General features: G+C 40.5%; 1 protein-coding gene across 5 annotated transcripts in view; it reads left to right on the forward strand.

Annotated features, from left to right (window-relative positions):
* Positions 1-22,064, forward strand: part of LOC126248280 (protein lap1) — a 160,183-nt gene that overhangs the window by 26,488 nt on the left and 111,631 nt on the right. The window lies entirely within an intron of this gene.

Here is a 22,064-nt window from a genome sequence, read left to right on the forward strand (position 1 = left end):
CTGATGCATGCAGCCACCATTGTTGTTTCTATGACTCATATTATGCAGAAAGCTTGACAGGGCAGCATAGTAGAATCAACCTCTGGTGCAAGATTGATTAGTAATGAAATGTAAGGATCTTCCAATGAAATCAAGAATGTGTGCTGAAGGCTTTCATCTGTCGCAGAACAGAAAAAATGTTGTTCCAACATTGCTATATGCTCTGCTGACCATTAAAATTGCTGTACCAGGAAGAATGGGAATAAAAAAGTTTTAATTATTTGCATTATACAGTACAGTAGGAAAAATACATAATTAAATTTGAAGGTGATTTGAGGTTACATCGTTGTGAAATTTAGTACAGAGAGCTGCCGCCTTTTACAGGAACAATGCGCCAACTTGACTGGGCATTGAGTCAAACTGAGCTTGTGTGATAGATACAGGTATGTCATTCCATCGTGGTTCAACTTTGTCAGTTCATCAATCATAGTGGCTAGTGAGTGGTGTCATGCCAATGTCTCTGCAACCCACGAACTGATGTTTTCACTGGGTGAGAGATATGGAGAACAAGTTGTAGGTTAGGAAATCATGAGCGCCATGCAGTCTTGGGCTATCTTCTTGTAAGATAATGTCACAAAGACCCCAAAGATAGGGCATAGCCACTGGCCCTAACACTTCAAAAATGTAATGGTTGCTATCAAAATTACCATTATATTAGTCAGAGGTGATCATATTTTGTTCCCAATGGAAGTCCGCACCATCATGGCAGGCAATGGCCCTGTATGATGATGGAGAATGCAGTCCAGTAACACTCATTCTCCTTAGAAGCTATACACATGGATACATCAATTGTGGTACTGTATATAGAAATGGCGCTCATCCAAGAATGCATTGTGGTGCCACTCCTGTGAACAGTGCTGTTGTCGGGTGCACTACTGTTGGCCTGCTTCTCGCTGTTGCTGCGTAAAGGGAAGCTGCAACAGTGGTTGCTGTACTGACAGTCCAGATGTCATCGTACTGTCCTTGTGGATACTTGCCTTGCTGCAAAAAAGCTCATTTCCTGACTCAAAGTATGTGATGTGACTGTATGATGTTGCATGGGCGAGCAAACAATATGTCTATTGTCTCGGGTGCTAGATGTGTAAGGTTGTTGACATACTGCATGACACTGAATATCGTTGCCCTGAACACACAGATTCCAGGTTTGCATGGCAGTTGCGGGATCCTAGCCTGTATGACCAGCAATATCGTGGAATGATAAACTGCAGCCTCAATAGGGGACACTCCTGCCACTGTTAAATTCCGTGCGCTGGTAGACATTCCCCCTTCTTATTTAAGGCATAAAATGATATTTCACAAGCCTGCAAAACTCAGAGGAAATTTCCTAGTGAGAAACCTGCTGTGTAATGTTTCCTTATACGCAGAATGTATGTGGCTTTACTCCTTTGTACTTTGTATGGTTGTGCTGAAATACTAATAGTTCACATATTCAAGCATGTAGGACACTTCATGCCTGTTCCATGTTCACTGAATGCTGTGTTCATGCTGTTGGAGTTTTATTGGTCAGCTGTGTATTTGCCTCACCATTTTTGCTTGGGATAAAATTATGAAATCTTGTGTGTGGCAGTCATATTATGTAATTGTACAGAAACAGGCCTCTACAGTGGTAGACAGGCAAGAGTCTCCAAGGTTTTGCTGTTCTATGGAATGCTTCAAGTTTTTGCTGGTGTTATTGTTTGAGGAATTCAGTGAACATACCCTCTGTACTCCAATGTTATCTTCTATGAATGTGGTCTTTTATTATACAGGGTGTTTAAAAAATGACCGGTATATTTGAAACGGCAATAAAAACTAAACAAGCAGCGATAGAAATACACCGTTTGTAGCAATATGCTTGGGACAACAGTACATTTTCAGGCGGACAAACTTTCGAAATTACAGTAGTTACAATTTTCGACAACAGATGGCGCTGCAAGTGATGTGAAAGATATAGATGACAACGCAGTCTGTGGGTGCGCCATTCTGTACGTCGTCTTTCTGCTGTAAGCGTGTGCTGTTCACAACGTGCAAGTGTGCTGTGGACAACATGGTTTATTCCTTAGAACAGAGGATTTTTCTGGTGTTGGAATTCCACCGCCTAGAACACAGTGTTGTTGCAACAATACGAAGTTTTCAACAGAGGTTTAATGTAACCAAAGGACCGAAAAGCGATACAATAAAGGATCTGTTTGGAAAATTTCAACGGACTGGGAACGTGACGGATGAACGTGCTGGAAAGGTAGGGCGACCGCGTACGGCAACCACAGAGGGCAACGCGCAGCTAGTGCAGCAGGTGATCCAACAGCGGCCTCGGGTTTCCGTTCGCCGTGTTGCAGCTGCGGTCCAAATGACGCCAACGTCCACGTATCGTCTCATGCGCCAGAGTTTACACCTCTATCCATACAAAATTCAAACGCGGCAACCCCTCAGCGCCGCTACCATTGCTGCACGAGAGACATTCGCTAACGATATAGTGCACAGGATTGATGACGGCGATATGCATGTGGGCAGCATTTGGTTTACTGACGAAGCTTATTTTTACCTGGACGGCTTCGTCAATAAACAGAACTGGCGCATATGGGGAACCGAAAAACCCCATGTTGCAGTCCCATCGTCCCTGCATCCTCAAAAAGTACTGGTCTGGGCCGCCATTTCTTCCAAAGGAATCATTGGCCCATTTTTCAGATCCGAAACGATTACTACATCACGCTATCTGGACATTCTTCGTGAATTTGTGGCGGTACAAACTGCCTTAGACGACACTGCGAACACCTCGTGGTTTATGCAGGATGGTGCCCGGCCACATCGCACGGCCGACGTCTTTAATTTCCTGAATGAATATTTCGATGATCGTGTGATTGCTTTGGGCTATCCAAAACATACAGGAGGCGGCGTGGATTGGCCTCCCTATTCGCCAGACATGAACCCCTGTGACTTCTTTCTGTGGGGACACTTGAAAGACCAGGTGTACCGCCAGAATCCAGAAACAATTGAACAGCTGAAGCAGTACATCTCATCTGCATGTGAAGCCATTCCGCCAGACACATTGTCAAAGGTTTCGGGTAATTTCATTCAGAGACTACGCCATATTATTGCTACGCATGGTGGTTATGTGGAAAATATCGTACTATAGAGTTTCCCAGACCGCAGCGCCATCTGTTGTTGACAATTGTAACTACTGTAATTTCGAAAGTTTGTCTGCCTGAAAATGTACTGTTGTCCCAAGCATATTGCAACAAACGGTGTATTTCTATCGCTGCTCGTTTAGTTTTTATTACCATTTCAAATATACCGGTCATTTTTGAAACACCCTGTATGTGTAATAATAATAATAATAATAATAATAATAATATAATCTGTTCTGTCATACTTCAGTAAGTCAGAAAGGTTTATTCCACAAATTTATCTTTTTTGTGCCTCCATTAGGCTGGGCTCTCATTATTTACAGTCTTGGTAATAGTGTGGAGTGGTGGTAAACGTAAATTCCTGTATATGACAATTTGAGATGTGTGTCTAGATGATTGGCATAGAGTGGTGGTCTCTTGGCAAACTGTGCTGTAAAAGTCCACAATGAAGTGCATCATAGTACATGAATGCTGATTTTTAACTCCATGCAGAGAGAAAGACTAAGACTGTGCTCACTTACTGAAGAATGTCACCATGCAGACACGTTCAACACATGCTTTGTGTGTAGTAGCAGTAATACACAAGACTGCATTACATATTCCGTCCCAGGTTGTACAGCTGTCTCACACAAATATTTCTAGCTTCAATTTCTCAAAATGCACCTAAATAGTAAGACTCGTTTTTTCATATTACTAACTGTTGGGAAAGGGGTTCTTAAATACTGGAAAATGTGAAGAGATTAAAAACATTGATTTCAAAGAATTTGCACCATAGAGGTAAGTGAAGACTGTAATAAGGTGTTAAATGCACACCTATAGAGTCCAAATTATAATTTATTTGTGTGGTAATGGAAAGTTGTGGAGAATTTAACTTGCATTATTTTATTGTTGGATGGGGGCATTGGAATTGGGGTGTAATGTTGGGCACTTTATTGAAATCTGACAAAAAAAAAAAAAAAAAAAAAAGTGAGCCCCAGAAGGGAATAGAATGCAACTTCATAGGTTGAGAGAACGTGAGATATAGTTTCAATGATTACAAAACTGAGTCAAATTTACAAAGAACTTAGCGATATGAGCCTACTTATCAGTATTATGTTTCACTCCCTTGGCCCAGATGTAGCCACCAATATCTGTTAGAAGGGGTTATAAAGCCATTGTATCCTCTTCTGAGGCAAGCTGACCCACAACTGTTGTAATTGAAATTAGAATTATATTAATACCGTCAGCTGCTCATGGGCATTGATATATATCAACGGGGATAGGTGAAAATGTGTGCCCTGACCAGGACTCGAACCCGGGATCTCCTGCTTACATGGCAGATGCTCTATCCATCTGAGCCACCGAGGGCACAGAGGATAGTGTGACTGCAGGGACTATCTCGCGCACGCCTCCCACGAGACTCACATTCTCACCTTGTATATCCACACACTACGTCCGTAGTGTCCCACCCGAACACACTCATTACTTGTGGAAGACATTCTTTCAAAGTCCCATAAGAGTTCGGGGAATATGTGTGCATCTGCACAGAAGAAGAAGGTCATGGCCGGTATTGCCAGAACTATATATTTATATGGATATGGTGTCTGTTCTTTCGGACATGTCCGAAAGAACAGACACCATATCCATATAAATATACTGTTGTAATTGGTCTGATATCCTGGACACTGGAACTGGGACAGGGTTGACATCCAAACTGGCCCCCCTATGTGTTGTATTGGGGACAAATTGGGGAATCTTGCTGGCCACAGGAGTGCCTCAACATCACACAGACAGTTCATAGAGATGTGCCATGTTTGGACAAGCATTGTCCTGTTGAAAATGGCACCACAATAATGTTGTGTGAGAGGAGGTAACTCATGAGGATTCAGTAAGTCCATTACGTACCAACGTGCCATCAGAGTTCCCTCAGTCACTACCAGCCGTGACTTGAAGTCACACTTGATGGCTCCTCACTCAGTGACACCAGGAGTAACACCGCTGTTCCTCAATGAAACACTGTAAGAATGGGACCTCTCTCGAGGTTGCCACCAAACTTACCGACAGTGGTCATCTGGGGTAGTACAGAACTGTGATTCATTGCTGAACACAGTGCAATTCTATTTGTCACCAGTCCGTGCTTTATGGTCATGACACCACTTCAAACACAGCTGTTTGTGTTGTGTTAATGGTAGCCTTGCACGGGACTGTAATTCACTAGTCTGGGCACTGTTAATCACTGACAAATGGTGCAGGATGATGCAGAATGTCGCAGGGAGTCTATTACATGTTCTCGGATGGCAGGTGCAGATGTGGAGGGCTACAATATGCCAATTCTCCTTTATGGTGATTATATGTAGTTGACTAGAACGTTGACGCTGAGTGTGGCTGCCTTTCAATCCTATGAAGTGCAAAACAGGATCACTGTCACACCTGAATGCCACACAAATCTGGATCTTGCATGACTCATTCAGTTGGCAAACTGGAATCACACTATGAGGCCAATTTCAAATTTTGTCAGCTGAAGATAACACTGTCTCACATGAGTGTGTGGCATCTCCATGTTCTTCATAGTGATGACTCAACATGTGATGCTATTCATGCCCATTAGACACACTACCAAGCCTTGTAATAACACTAATGCACTCTGATGGCCGTTCTACCTGTCACAGAAAATTGCAATTGTAATCATTTACGAGTAAACCACCGCCAGTGGTGTGTCTGTGTACAAAGTTACATCAACATTTGACAGTGTTTTCTGGTTGTTTCAATTCTGCTATCAGGCAGTGTAATTACATCTATGTTTAAAACTCATGTATTCTAAAATATGCAGTTAAATGAAAACTGAAAAGATGAGTTCAATTTTTTCTCTATTTTCTTTTTCGTTCATTAAGAAAATATAGAAAGCAAAAATATTTTAATTATATATTGGTGTTAACTGAAAGAAGTGCTGCATTGTTGTTGTTGTGGTAATAATAGTTGTTGCAAATGGGCAGATTGTGAAAGATTGCTGATGGGATTAATATACATTTACGAAAACAATGAAAATAAAATTGCAGGCAGATTTCAGTGCAATTGTGTACTAATTATATAATTATGATTTTTGCCATATTCTGTGCTCATAGTGCTTAAAGTGAACGGTGTGCCATATTCTTTGCTCTCTCTCTCTCTCTCTCTCTCTCTCTCTCTCTCTCTCTCTCACACACACACACACACACACACACACACACACACAGAGAGAGAGAGAGAGAGAGAGAGAGAGAGAGAGAGAGAGAGAGAGAGATGGTGATTACAAAACAGAGGAATTCTAAACTGTCTGTACATGGGTGACAGTGGAAAACTATCTTTATGGCCATATATATTTCCATGTAGTTCTCAAGTGCTTTTTAGGTAATTCACAGTAACATGTGCCATATTCGTAATGGAGAACTCCTGTAACCTTAAGCTGCAGCTGAATAACCGAGTGTGTTTAATCCCATCTAAATTGGCTATGTCCTCTCTCTATCTTTGACTTCCTGTTTGAAGCTTGTACAGGCTTCGTTCACTCAATTAGTCTCACCCTCATATCATCTTTATATCTCGAAGTTCCACCATAAACTGCAAATCCAATGTCACTCAAATACTTTTTACCGTATTTACTCGATAATACAACGAGGTCTTTTCCTACAGGGTCGTATTATATTTGCAGATTGATCAATTGCTGTATATTTGCAGATTGAACAATTGCTGCTGAGATTAACATTTTTACCTTGTTTAATAGAGTACATGGGGGTCATCTTGCATTTGCAGACGAAACTTTGTCTATTGAGGTCACATGCAAATTTATTTTAAAGAATTCGTAAGGGCAAGGCTGAGGAAATTATGCTCGCGTTAGAACAGACTCAAGATTTCCCGATACACCGAAGCGCTTGATACAGTGTCGATGGGCTCGATCACGTGGCATTTGACTCACGCGGCGCTTGTGCCAGGGATACGCGAGAAACCATGAACTAGTCACTATAATATACAATCTACTGCTCTGCTTAAGACCTCACAGGAGAAAATAGCTCTAAATTCTATCATCGTTATAAACTTTTGTTGTATCTGAACAGCTTTGTAACAAAAGTTCCCATACTTGTATGGATACCCAGTACAAGCTTTAATGCTGCTATTTAAATAAAGGTAACATTCGAAAGCGGAAATGTACTTCAAAAAACATTACGTGACTCTAAACCCAGGTCAATATTTTATTTGATTATGAGAGACTGTAATGATTTAGTAAGTATTAAGTGGTTGCAAATGAGAAATTCGGCGCGTTTAACATATCAGAATACCCGTTTACCTTACCAGCTTAAGAACAGGTGATGGCGACATTCAGATGAAACAAGAAGGGAAATTAATGTGAAATCTCTAATAAACGAAATAAATCATATTAAACTGACTAATTGTTGTTGCGAGAATAAATTACAGCAGCAAAATGCGTCTTGGAGATAGTACCTACAGACGTCACTAGATCGCAGGACCAGCGGAAGTTCTCATATTGGACTGAATCTTAATTGCGATATTTTATTTATGTATGAGTTGCCGTTGTTAGATATAACTTGCGCCCCCCAGAAGATACTGCAGGATTGTGTTTCACAGTTGCTGGAGCACAGTGCCACGGAAGGGTTGAAGAGGAGCGGTGATAGCAGCCTGGCTGTCAATCCGGTTGAGGGCGGAGAGTAGTTAGCGGGCAGTAAATTACGTCAATCTTGACAAATGTGGGCATATATAACGCTTACTTCGGCTTTATAGGAACATCTAACACGTTTAAACTGTAGTTTGCGTGTCTATTTGCAGTCGGAATTGAATTGCCTTTAAAATTGGACAGATACTCAACAATAGTATACCTCTCTGCTGGAGACGGTAAAAGTCTAGATTATGTGATTCATGGGCTCACCATGACGCACGACGGGAATGAAAGGGGGTGTGTCAACTACTAGTTCTACGCAGCCAATGAGAGAGTGGCCGACAGGCGATTTGTTTGGAAGCAAGACACATTGCAACAAACGTCAGTATTCAGATAAAAGCAACTGTGTGCGCACGTTCCACGGTAAGCACAGCCTCACAAATTGCAACATATTCGGGAGGAAAAAAAAAGTTTGTTATTTTCATTAGTTAGTATATGTTAAAAAAATTTCCCTAGAAACCTCTTGGAAAAAAAAGGGTGGTCTTATAATCAGGGCCGTGGTATGGTCGGGTAAATATGGTATTTTCTTTCCGGGGTACAAATTCCCTTTCCCCTTCCGCTATGGCCTTCGTGTTTTATAACTTGTGTTTCTTTATTGTCATAACTCCTATCCCTGGTAAACTTCTTTCGCAAGCTGTCCTCACACAGGACGTGTAAGCGCTGGAGGACAGGAGCGTGGTCGAGCTTTGTGACGTCACAATGTGGAATTTCACATCCTACAACTTTCCAGAGCATGAAAGACTGAAAAGGACAAGTCCTATTTTTGTTTCGTGGAGAAGAACGTGGCCAATGAGGTGTAAGGTCTCATTCTGGTCCCAAGCAGAACTTGGGGAAACGCCATATTAGATTTCATCATTTTTCAGACGAAGTCCATATTTCGTGGGTTTTGCATTATAATGTACGCCGTATGAATATACTCTGTTTCAAAGCAACACCACATTAAGGATCTCTCGAAAATGCGTCGTTTTTTATATAGTTTGTTTTAACAAAATAATGAGAAATGTCACATAGGTGGTTAAAGAATTTAAAAATGATAACATTGTCCAAGGAGGCTGTAATCTATTTATTGCCCATACTGATAGCTTAATTTTGACCATTTGTCATTTTCAAACACTCACCACAAGTCTTAAGCTCCACACCGTATTTGACTAAATAGCCAGTACATATGGAATGGCACACACAGTTTTCATGTGGTGTGTAGGACAGATACAGTCCAGTAGTGCATTAGAAAACATCCGCGTTGGTAATTGACATAATCTAGTGCACTATTGGATTGTATTTGTGCTACACACACACACACACACACATGAAATTGATATGTGCCATGTGTACTTGCTATTTTGTCAAATATGATGTGAAGCTTGATGCTTGTGATATGTAGTTGAAAATGCCAGATGGTTGAAATTAGCTAACCGCATAGACAATAAATAGATTACAGCCAGCTTGGACCATGCTTTTGTTCTTAAAAAGCTTCAGGCTGTGGACCCCAACAAGAACAAAAGTCTAAAGAAGTTCCATATTTAGTTGTTTTTGTGTTATAACTTGCATATTATGAAAGTATGCCATTTCAAGACAATGACACACAGAAAGTTTATCAAAAATGTTTCATTCTCAATATGATCTGTTAGAATTTAATGCCAGTTTATAACATATGAATGGTTAAAGCTTTTAGAAATTTACACTAATAATAAAACTGTTGTAACTGTCTGTCTGTCTGTGCTAATCTTTAAAATGACTGGACCAATTCTTTTTGTATTTGAGGGTGATTTGGATTCCCCACCTAGGCCAAGTATCAATAGAGAGCACTTGTCAGAGATACTCGGGCTCCAGTCGACAGCCGCAGCTTGTGCTTGCATGGAGCACAGCTGCTGCGGGAAGCACGTGAGGTTGCACAATCCTCTGACTACTATTTAACAATATGCCGCAGCCCAGCAATGGTGACCAGTTGCTCAGTATTCACTGAAGTCTCACGTGTGTGCCATTGGATAGCAGAGTATTTTGACGTTGCCCGATTAACGTTTTGTGATTTGGACTTTATCCTGGATTGTGATACATGCTTAGATGACTCGGTTACACTCTGGACTTGGGTTAGTTGTTAATTCATCATGTGATGTCTGCTGTGGGTCACCACTGCAACCACTTGTTTCATTCCACTGGTCTCCTTGTTGTGACCACTGCAAGTAATCACAAAGTGTGTTTCTATCTACGCAGATTAGGATGGAAAGGTTTTCATGGGGTTTTCACAGGTAATGTGAGCATATCTTGGGTCAATGTATAGGCTTTATTTCATCAAAATCGCATCACAAGGAAAAAATATGTCATGTTTTAAAGTTTTATCTAAAATCATTATGTCTGTCTGTCTGAACCCGCTAATTTCCAAAACCATGAGATGAAATTTTATGGGGTTTTCACAGGTAACTTGAGTGTAGCTTGGGACAACGTACAAGCTTTACTTTATCAAAATTTGACCATGAAAAAAAATCATAATTTAAAGTTTTAGGAGTCTACTCAGTTTAATAGTTCAGATGTTTACCTTAGTGATGGTATAGTAAACCAAAGAAGCTTCAGTGACAAAAGTATTTCCGGAAGTTTACGTCAGTGCCAGAGTTAAGCACTGTAATCTTATCTTTATGAATACAAACTAACATTGAATACTTGGCTAGGAGATATGGATGTACTGATTTCACTGGGTGTATTAAAAACTTAATGAAATCACTTTGCTTGTTTTGATAGGTTTTATTTATATTTTACTTCTTGGCTAGGAAAAATGAATTTATTGACAAAGCGATCCCCTAACGGCACTGTTTTTACCAAATGGGATACGGAACCCTAAAAAGTGATTGTCTCCAAGGCTCTCCTTAAACTTCAGTGTGCAGTTAGGTCTGTAAACAAGGAAAGATTAAGCCATGGGTTTCTCATTTAGGAATCTCATTGGATATCGATTGTTTGTGGGAAAATCACATTGTGCCCATGTGAGAAGAAGTCATATCTGTCATCCAAGCTCAGTTCCATTCAGTGTGCACCGGGATTGGAGCCATTGTTGTTTTCCGAGATGGTAGCTTTGTGTACTAAATCTTGCACATTGTATTCCCCCAAATGTCTACAAACTGAATCATGCATTCTTCCTATTATGCTATACTGTATACATTAATTTCCTTTCTTTGGTATCTGTAATGGTGTCATTTATTATTTATTTTTATTTATTTATCTGTCAGGTTCCATGGGACAATATGAGCCAGAATTACGTGGCCATGGCACGGGGTGGCAACATAGTTTACAGAGTACTGTTTAGAAAATTTATAAGCATAGAAATTAAATAATTAATAAAACACACAGAAGCTGTGAGAGATTATACAAATAAATAACATATTAAAGAGAGAATTTCTCAGTTACTGCAGTGAACTCCTGTAGAGGATAGGAGGAGTGAACCACAAGGAAAGTGTGTAAATTGTATTTGAATATTTGGTGTTTGTCACTCAGTTATTTCAGTATTACTGGAAGTCATTTGCAAATGAAACCTTCTGAATAATTCACAGCTTTTTGTACAATGCTTAAAGAAGTGTGATACAAGTGAATATTGTTTTTCCTTTTAGTGTCACTAAATGAAATAGCATTTTCTTCTGAATGAGTCAATATTGTTAGCAACAAATCTCATGATGGAGTATATGTACAGATATGATAGAGTTAGAATTCAGAGACTCCTGATCAGCATTGTGCACAAATTGTGCAAACTGGCATAGCAGATCTGTGAATCTACACTTTTCTGGGCTAAGAACATTATTGGTGAGAGCACAAAGTTGCTGCAAAATAAACACCATATGAGGTAAGAGGCTGAAAGTAAGTGAATTACACAAGCCTCACCCTTTCTGTGTCGGATAGGGGAGGTCGTTCTGATAGTGAAAATAGCAGCATGTAGTTTCTGCATAAGATCTAAAATGTGGTGCTTCCAAGAAAACCTACCATCTAGCCTCAGTCTTAAGAATTTAAAATAGCTGACTTTACTGACTGTTTGACCACCTTGGAACAGTAAAATTTTGTTTTTACAAGAGTGTCACATAAAAAACTATAAAAACCACATTCAAGTGGAGAAATGTACGAGACCATAAATAAGTAAATCCATATATGCAATAAATGAAGTCCATATCATGTCTGTGAGCAGTAATCGATGCTTAAAGCCAGTGTTGATTTTTGCCTACAATTTCTTATAATAAACATTTCCACGCAATTGCAGCTAATGATATTAGAAAACTATGTATTTTTGACTCTTACTCTGTGGAAACAGTGCATAATTCAATGGTTGTGTTGGCTGAATCTGGCTGTTTATGGAAGGGCTTGAAAGACATATGCTAAATAAATGCTCTCTGTATTAGACTGATTCAGTTTGTTTATAACTTTCTGAACAACATACGGTAGTGATTCTGAGTGGCATGGATTTGACGAGTCCACAGGCGGTTTACAGAGATATGGGGCATTAGATGTCTATGCAAGTTAACACAGTTCCCATGAATTATAGACTGATGATTTGTGCATGGAGCTGGCGCGCAATGGTATTCTGGATGTGTTCCATTTGGTACAGATCAGGCAAATTTGATGACCAAGACATCAGTGTTGGCTCACTGTCATGCTTCTGGCCATAAGATAGTGACAATTATCCTGCTGGAGAATACCATCCTAGTCAGGAATGGATAACATTTTAATAGCCTCGTATAGGTTGAAAGCATTACAGATATTGGAACACCTCAGACTGAAACAGAATGGGGAAGGAAATAAATGGTGTCTATCTGAGAGGAACCATCCCAACATTTTCCTTAAGTGATTTAGGAAAACCAGTGAAACATGAAATCAGGACAGCCTGACAGGTATATGAACCCCACTACCTCCAAATGCGAGTTTACTATCTTAACTGTTCCACGTATGTCCATCATTTCTCGCAAGGCTGATAACGTCAAAACATTGGTGGGAAAGCTTCTGTGGAGTTGTTTTTTTTTAATGAATAGAGAGTAATTAGAGGCAAGTTCTAGATTTGAATCATGCAGTTGTACATTCTTGGATTGTTCAGATGGATGTAAATTATCTACATGGGGTGTGCTTGAGAAGTTATGATTGTTTTCTATTACTGGCCAAATGGACATTTTTAGCTTGTTACAAAAGGTAAAAATTAAGCTAAAAATTCCCATAATAACATTTCATGAGGATGTTAAAATCATATGATATCCTTATATAAGAACTTTATGAGTAAAATTTAAAGTGTATGATCAACAAGTTTTCATGGAAACTACATCAGGAAATTATATAATGTAATGTTGATTGCAATTTAAATAATGGAGGAATGAAGCTCCCAGGACACACTGTTAATCACCCTCTTTCATGAACACAATTGTCTTCTAGAAGCACTGTAGATGATATAGAACTGCTTCCAAGCGTTCACGTGCACCATCCCCACTGATGATCCAACAGAAAGGCAGAAAGGAGTTATCATGCTTGATGTGTGACTGAGCACATCATGATGAAGTTGCCTGGTTTGTTGGCGTACCAACGAGGACTGACAAATGTGTCTGCAAGAGAAGGTATGCCACTCACAGCCATGTAACATGGCATATGAATGATCGTAAAAATGTCTCAACCAGTAGGGACCAGCAATGAGTGTCTTACCTTGTCAATGACAATCGCTTTTCAATGCAACAGGAGTGTAATCCAGGTAACCATTTTACAAGTGAGAATTTGAAGGTAACTGCATTCAATAAAAATTTAGAGTCTGGTACCTTCCTGAAGGCCATCACTCACAGTAGCACATGAAGCGCCAGGTCTACAATGGGCCAAACAACACAGACACTGGACAGTGCATGACTGAAGGTGTGTAGTGTGGTCACAATTTTGTCGTATTTCAAATAATTCACAGTGTAAAGTACAACAAAAGTGTAATCATGTGTTTAACCTGCAATGAGTGTACAGTGTAGTTCAGACGAGAGGTGGTTCTATGGTATTTCCGCGGTGGTGACTTGGGCCTCTCATTCAAGTTACCGTAACATGAACCAGGATGCTTATTTCAACATTCAGCATAAACATGTTGTGATCCAGTGTTAACTCAATTCTCATTAGATGCTAGAGCTGCCACTTCAGTCAGTTCGTAAGTTTTACAGCTTGACCTATGTACTATAATTTTGCTTCGGTCTGTTCCAGTGTAGACATATTTAGCATTCTTCTGTAAGGAAAGAAGAAATTAGGGTTTAACAATCCATTGACGATGAGGTCGTTAGAGAAGAATCATAAGCTCAGATTAAGGAAGGACTGGAAAGGAAGTCAACTTTGACGTTTCAAGCTAAACATCCTGGCATTTGCCTTGATCAGTTTGGGGAAATAATGGAAAATGTAAATCTATATGGTGGGATTTCAACCATCATTGTCCCGAGCGGGACTCCAATGTTTTTCCCCTGAGCCACATTCAAGTGTCAGCAGTAATTTTTGGTATTAGGACGATCTTCAATTCAACTTTTAACTAATTGCAAACATTCATGCAGGGTGCACACAAATTACTACCACAGGCTCCTCTTGTGCTTGGTTCTCCTGTTTCTGTTGTTGCATTACAGAGACAGGTTTTATAAGTATAAACCCACCTAATGGGTGTATGTTAAACATGCTCACTGTAGTGTAGTGGGTAGAGAGGCAGAGTTGTGAAATCAAATGTTGTTGGTTTGTGTCTGACTGTCTCCAAATATTTTTTTGTTCACATTTGTGTTTTGTAAAAAAATTATGGGAGTTTTTGTTAATCTACTAGAAGTATGACCTGCAGTATTCCATGTTATGTACATATAAGAGTGTTCTCTCTCTCTCTCTGGAATGAGTTTGTTCAATCTTATTACCATGGTAGGGAATATAGATCAATAAATTGTAGCATTGCTTTCTACTGCCTGATTCAATCATAATTCAGTATTTATTTATTCATCCAAAAAGCTTTCCAGATTGTAGGACACACAATTACTTTATAAATATTGTGTATAACTGTATGCACTGTTGTGCACCAGAATAATTATACTCTTGACATTTAAATCTTTTGAAGAGTTCTACCAAGTAAGGTCAGGACAGAGAAGGCTAGCTCTGGACTGGTGTGCAAATCGGAATGTCAGCAGGGCGTACCACTGATGCAAAAGATGTTAGGTCATGAGGTGAACATTGCCACACATTCTCAGCATGAGGAATGCAGAAACACTGATGTTGCAGTGCTACATAACAAGGCACTGTGTAGTAACAGTACATAACTTCAATGCCAGAGCACCACTGCAAAGTTAAACATAGGCAGATAAACCTGAACTCAGCAAATCAGAATAATTATTGAATTACCACAGTGAGATAAGGAGTACTGACAGAACTGATAAATGAGGGCAAATGCGTTCGTACACCCAGACCAACTGCGTTGTAGGTGCCGGTTGCACCCTTTAAATAATGAGGCTTTCAGAGCTCAAAGAGACGTAGTTGTACTCCCATTCTGTCCATGTTGCTGGAATCAGGAAGAAGGCCTGTGTTGAGTTTCAGTGAAACCACAAGAAGCTGATGGTCCACCTGCTTGATGACTTTGACACTGAGACACAGCCAACCTGATGCATACCAGAATTGTGCTCTGCCATTCCTGTCTACTAGGAGATAGCACATGAGAAGGCTGGTATTCAGCCAGCCCTCTTCCACTACAGAGATGATGTGCAAACTGACATCTCCACACGGACCAGGCATGGTGCGTTCGCACAACCTTCTGACTGACTCGTGAAAATCTGCTGCATTCTTGGTTGATCCATGGCAGATGACCAGGGCCTATTCTTCGCGATGACTGACATCAGTGACCACAGTTGGCTACCCTCACCTTAACGCGCGACGGTCTGTATACGAGAGTGCTGAGGTTGGAGCTGCACTGTATCGCTGCATGTCGGGGCAGGAAATGTATTCTCGGCCGTCTGCTGCCACCGGCACAGCATACAACCACTGTTCACTGCCCTGCAAGGCAACACCGCATCTCGCTTACAAGGCATCTGCAAGGTATCGCACCTTGCTGATGAGACATCAGTACTTCTCCTCAGTGTGCACTTATACCAGGCCTGCAGCTGCCACCATGAAGACACTGTGCTATGAACTCAACAGGATAAATAAATGATCCGCAGATACTACTGTGTCACTGAGGTCTCCTGGCATAAACTGGAACACTCGCCCACACTCAGTACCCAGCCTCCTGCTTACAAGGTGAACTCAGCTCCCCTGGTCACAACATTGGTGTCAGAAGTGGCTTTCACCTCAGCACTTTGGGAGAAGTAAACCTATATTTACAGCATCGACCGTCATCAAGCTGCACCAGCAAAATGTGATGTGGTGAATAAATGTATCTGTTTGTGTCATGTCAAATTGCATAGGTATCAATAGCTCTCTTAAGGCGGCATCTCTTAAACCATTAGAGCCTGTGGAATTGTCATTGTTGAGAGGGAATGTTAGGGAAACTTACTTAACACCAGTTCACTGTAAGTTTTGTAACCTGTCAGCTCATGAATTGCCATGTACCAAGGCTGTACCATTCATTTGTAGTACTTGTTGACCAATTGGCACAGGATTGTTGTGAGTCTTGTTGGGTGATGATGCACTGAAGGGGATAGTGTGTAATTACTGTTTATGTGCTGAACATGCTGCTTCTCTATTTCTCTTATTATTGTTGTTGTTGTTGTTGTAAATGGCAGTGCTAAATTACGCAAAATGCCGGACACACATTCTGCTACTACGGGTGAGTGTGTTACCTCTAATGGAATAAGCACAGGCATTGTCAGGATTGAATTCCCTGCAACAGCAGTAAAAAGAGGAGGTACATAGATAGGTAGAATTGCTACAAGCTGTGGTTCAACAATTGCAGTTGGGGGTCTGAGGATCCCTCAGCAGCTTCATTAATAATGCTTATTTATGGCAAGTCAGCAGAGGACATAACTGCATTCATTGACAATGTTAAAACTACTGTCACAATGAGTGGTTGATCAGATGATATTACTCTCCGTGTGGCCAATTTATGATTGGTGGGTGAAGCAGAGACATGTTGCTGTACCATGAGGTTCTTGATAAGGCAGCAACATTCTAGCAGTTAGCTGATGGTTTACGACAACATTAGCAGAAGCAGAAAAGCACTAGGTTTTTCTGGAAAAAATTGACTACATCAACACAGAAACATAAGGAATCAATGAAAACCTTTCCAGATAGGATCCAGGGGATCAGTGTGCAGACATACCAGCTGATGCAAAACACAGAAGTGGTTAGAGTCTTGCCATGGGAAGCTGAGAACAGGCCTCTCTATGTTTTTCTGTGTGGTATCCCCACTGAGATGTTACATGGGATAAGGATGGAAAAGCTCAGAGAGTAGGCTGTGGCTCTTCATGACACAATTAGAGGAGATATTCGTTGCTACAGACCACATGTGGATCACTGTGTTTTTTCCTACAGAAGTAATGTGTTGTGAATGTGGATGTGAAGATCACATTCAGAAGCAGTGTCAGCAACCTGAATGCAGTAAGTGTATCCAAGTGGACACACAACAAAGGATTCTGGGAAGTGTAGACAGCAAAAACAATGTCAAACAGAAGTAGCCATTAAATGCAAATGGGAATATTTCACAACCATTGAAAGGTATTCTGCACAAATAGATGCACGGATGGAATGCTGCTTGTCAGGCTTTGCGAGAGGCAAGGAACATAAATTTCTGGTAGACACAGGAGTGCTCGTCAGTTGTCCATCAATCTGGACCTTATGGACAGGAAGAGACTGGGGCCCCCACGTCACAAATTTCTCAGAGTGCGTGATAATAATATACAGTCGTTGTGTATGACATTGCTCAGTTTCAGTATCGGAACTAGGGATGTTCTTGAGCATATGAGTGTTACAAGGTGTGAGTGAAGGGTATTTGGCAATTCTTGGGCTGGATGTTCTTGACAGACATCATGCTAAACTGCAAATACGTACGCTAACGATCGGTTCCCATTATAAAATACCAGTAGGTACAGGGAAGTTAATGTGAGTTTCTATTGTTGTTGATTTACCATATGGAGCAATGTGTGTGTGGTAGAGCCATTGAGGAAAAATGAAGAATTAAACAAAATGCATAGTTCTATTTGCAGAAGCACAGTACATGTAAGTAATATTAATAGTGAATTTATGGTTCCTGTAAGCTTCGATAACTCCGGCATGGATATGGTTGTTTGCCAAAGGACATAATGATTGCCACTTTTAAAGTTGTTTAAGTCCCATAGTGCTCAGAGCCATTTTTAAAGTTGTTAAATGAAGAAGATATAGGTAGGTCATGTGATGACCAGGACAGCAAGCAATCAATCAGTGCAGCAACGTTACATGAAAAGGTGGGTCACTTGTGAGGCAGTGCTCGGCAGGCAGTGGAAGCTTTGCTACTATGTTTACAGATTTATTTAACACAAATGTCCCTTTACTAGCAACACCGGTTACCCTGTGTCGCTGCAAGTAATGATGTGCCTGTTTACCTTGCGGCATAGCAAAGTATCTTGAACCTTAATGGAGGAGTTTATAGAGCAGCAATTGCCAGTAGGTATAAAAACATACAGTAGTAATCCATGGGGCACAGATGTTGTCATCACGCCGAAAAAAAGTCAACAGATGATAGCAGGAAGTACATATTCTGTTTAGTTACCACTGCCTGAATGCAAAAATGGTGACAGATCTGTATCCCATCCCCAATATTACAGCAATGTTAGACAATCTAGGACATTGCCAGTACTCTGCAACAATTGATCTAAGAATTGGATATCACTAGCTAGAAGTAGTCCCAGAAAATAGATCAAAGACTGATTTTGCAGTCCCATGGGGATATTACCAGTATAAAGGTACACTGTTTGGGCTGACAAATGTGTCAGCCACATTCCAGAGGTTATTAGATGGAGTCTTATGTGGTTTAAAGCTGAAAACTTGTTGGGTATACTTGGACAGCATCATCATATTCTTGAAGCATACACCATAGCATGTGAAATGCATTTGAAGGTGTAGACTGTGATCTGCATATCTAACGCTTATCAAAGACAAGTGCCATTTTGCATAAACACGGACAAACTACCTTGCTCATGTGATCAGCACAAAAACTGTTCAAACCGGTCCTCGTCTAACAGAGGTGTCCCAGAACTTCACATTGCCACAAACCACAAAAAAACTTAAGTTATTCCTAGGTTTATGCAGTTATTATCACAAAAATTTGTAAATAATTTTGCACAGATTACAGAACTTTCAAATCAGTTGAGGAATGGCATGAAATTCCAGTGGTCAGCAGAATGTATGAAGCACTGAAGGCAGCATTTGTATCTTATCTAGTACTGGTCTTTCTTGCTTTGAGAAGAAATTTCTCCTCTCCTGTGACATCAGCAATGGGACAGTTGGTTGTATTTCGAGCCAGAATATGGATGAGTAGGAACATCCAGTAGTCTGTGCAGAGTGTAACGACTCCACTATGGAAAAGGACATGTTCAGTGTTATATGGAAAAGCATACCCTTTACACTGTTATATATATGGACGAAAGTGTAAGGTTTTCATGGACCACACATCATTAAAGTGGTTGTTGTGACTGAAAGATCCATCAACCAGGTTAATGACTTGGGCACTCAAATTCAGTTAATTTGATTGAGGTGATCTGTAAACCATGTGGAAAACACAAATGTAGGTACACTGAGTAGGAAAGTTGCGGTGCTGAAAAAGTGTAATAGAGTGGCAGAGAGAACAAGCAGCTGATGAAGACTGTCAGGCATTTAGGTCTCAACCACAGTCTGTGATGCATCTGCGGAACGATGAAGTGTTGCAACAAGTGCATGGCCATGTATTGTCAGGTCATGGCGGATGCCGAACAGTAGACTGAAAAGTAGCAGAAAAGTTCTGGTGGCGAACAAGAAAATGTGATGTTGAGCAATACATGAAGGACTGTGTACCTTATGCACAAAGAGCTGATCTTAGTCATCAGAAAATCCCTTTGCAAAGACTACCAGAGGAGTTTAAGCCCTTTCAAATGATTGGGCTTGATATGTTAGGACTTTTTAATAGGATACATGCTAGAAATAAATATGTACTGACAATTATAGATTATCCTTCAAGGGTCTTGGCAATGGTAGCAGTTCCTGATTAGCAGATTAATAAGTAGTCCAGCTGGATACTAAAATTAGGGGTGCCTCATATGTTGCCTCATATGTTACAGATGGGGGTATGAATTTTTTATCAGACTAGATGAAGCAATTATCATGTACTTCTTATCCAGAAATTATGGACAAGCTCATTCCATCCACAAACTAATAGGAGAATGGAATTTTACAATACCAACTCTATAAAATGTTGATTTATTATGTTAATAGCCATCATACTGACTGAGATACATCTCTACAGTACATAGTTTGTGCATATAACTCTACAGTACATACTGGTGCAAGTCTGCCACCTTTCAGAGTGGTGTACAGTAGGAAAATGCTATCCCCCTTTGATATGATAATTCCTAAATTAAGACTAAACTGCAAATTGCTTAGGAAATTTGTAAGAAGATTTCAGAAAGTAAACCAAGCCACTACTAAAGCTTTGGAACTACAGGAACAGGCCACACAATGGACGGGGAAAATTGCCACAGTATTGAGTGGGTCAATGGGTATTTGTCACACATCTAAGGGAAAAACAAACACAAAAAGCTTGAATAAGTATGTGTCCTCATCAAGTCATTGAGATGACTTCTCCCGTGAATGTTAAAGTGAGATTCTGGGTAAAACGTCTATTGTCTGTGTACATTGGGTTGCAGAATATCTTGGTAGGTGATGCCTTCCTGTCCCCCCGCTGCCGCCAGTGCAGCACATGGCCATGGCTCACTGGCCTGTAGGGTGATGTCATGTCTTGCTGATGTGGCATCAGCACCTCTTCACGGTGTTCACTTACGCCCTGCCACCTGCCACCGCAGTGAAGAGACAGAATAACTTAAACTGAATATGATAAATAAATGTTCTGGAGACACTTTTGTGTCACTGATGCCTCTGTGTGTAAATTAGACCACTCACCGACAATCCGTGACCGGCCTCCTGGTCACAGTGTGATTCTAGCTCCCCGGGTCACAACAGCCCACAAGCATGTACACATGCTTGCACTACTTGCTGTAAGGTATTTTACACTTTCATGTTTAATATCTTGTATCTTCATGTCCTAAATTTTCTGCTAATGAATAGAAGCAATGATCCAGTAAAAATGACCTTAAGGTTTCATTAAAGAGTGAGAATGGTGAAATAATTTTTATATTATGTAGAGGACTGTTGTACATTTTTAATGGAAGTTTTAAAAACTGATCTCGCTACTGGCTAGTGGTGGAACTTTCCATTTTGCCTTGTATCATGTTCATGAACATTGAAGTTTTTATTTACGTATTCTATAGCCCGAATAACATGGCTAGCAAATGGAGAAGGAAGGAACTGTGTGTTTTGATAGAGCTAATGTAGCAGTTTTAGGCACATCCGTTTTCATGAACAGACTGTGATTTCCAAGCCGGATACAGCTTAAAAATGTGGTTGGCGAGCAGTGTGGTTGCAAATTGTGATAATGCGCATGTTGTGTGTGATGCACCATTTCGTTTCTAAGTGTGAATCAACCCCAGTAGAAACCATTTCTGGTATTCTTCACAGAGAGAAACATGTCTCATGTTAGAACAGCTTCTACATTTCCATTTACATCTACATCGATACTCTGCAAGCCACCATACGGTGCTTGACAGAGGGTACCCTGTACCACTTCTAGTTATTTCCTTTCCTATTCCACTTGCAAATAGTAAGGGGGGAACGACTGTTTATGTGCCTCTGTAATGGCCCTAGTTTATCGTATCTTATCTTCGTGGCCCTTATGTGCAATGTATGTTGGCGTTAGTAGAACCTTATCGCAATCAGCTTCAAATGCCAGTTCTCTAAATTCTCTCAATAGTGTTTCTCGAAAAGAACATCGTCTTATCTCCGGGGATTCCTGTTTGAGTTCCTAAAGCATCTTGTAACCTTTACATGTTGTTCGAACTTACCAGTAACAAATCTAGCAGCTTGCCTCTCAATTGCTTTGATGTCTTCCTTCAATTCGACGTGGTACAAATCCCAAACACTCAAGCAGACTCAAGAATAGGTTGCACCAGCATCCTATATGCGGTTCCCTTTACAGGTGAACCACTCTTTCCTCAAATTCTCCCAATAACCTGAAGTCGATCGTTTGC

Source organism: Schistocerca nitens, chromosome 3, assembly GCF_023898315.1.
Source record: "Schistocerca nitens isolate TAMUIC-IGC-003100 chromosome 3, iqSchNite1.1, whole genome shotgun sequence".
NCBI lineage: Eukaryota > Metazoa > Arthropoda > Insecta > Orthoptera > Acrididae > Schistocerca > Schistocerca nitens.